The sequence below is a fragment of the Penaeus monodon genome, chromosome 22, assembly GCF_015228065.2.
Source record: "Penaeus monodon isolate SGIC_2016 chromosome 22, NSTDA_Pmon_1, whole genome shotgun sequence".
In the NCBI taxonomy this organism is placed as follows: Eukaryota; Metazoa; Arthropoda; class Malacostraca; order Decapoda; family Penaeidae; genus Penaeus; species Penaeus monodon.
Window position 1 is genome coordinate 24413010 of NC_051407.1, and position 360 is coordinate 24413369.

The following is a 360-nucleotide window of genomic DNA, read 5'->3' on the forward strand; positions in this document are numbered from 1 at the left end:
CTGCAGTGATTGGGCCACTCCCCCAGCTCCATTCTCTGGTTCAAATAGTTAAATAATAAACACTGCATTAGATGAAAATTAGACACATAAAAATGTTTTTAAGCATAATTTTTATTAAAAAAACACCTTTCATCAAACATTTGAGCAAAGAGAAGTTGAAAACAGGAGGGAAGAGTGATAAAGTATTGATAGAGTATCCATAAATTTTGGGTGACCAATCTGAATTTCTCTTGCTTTATTATATGAAAAGAGAAAAAATATTACACATCTTCAAAATATATCAGCATGAAAAATTTTCATAAACTAACATGATACACCATTTTTCAAAATTAAAATAAAAAAATGGGGTTTTTGTTGGTG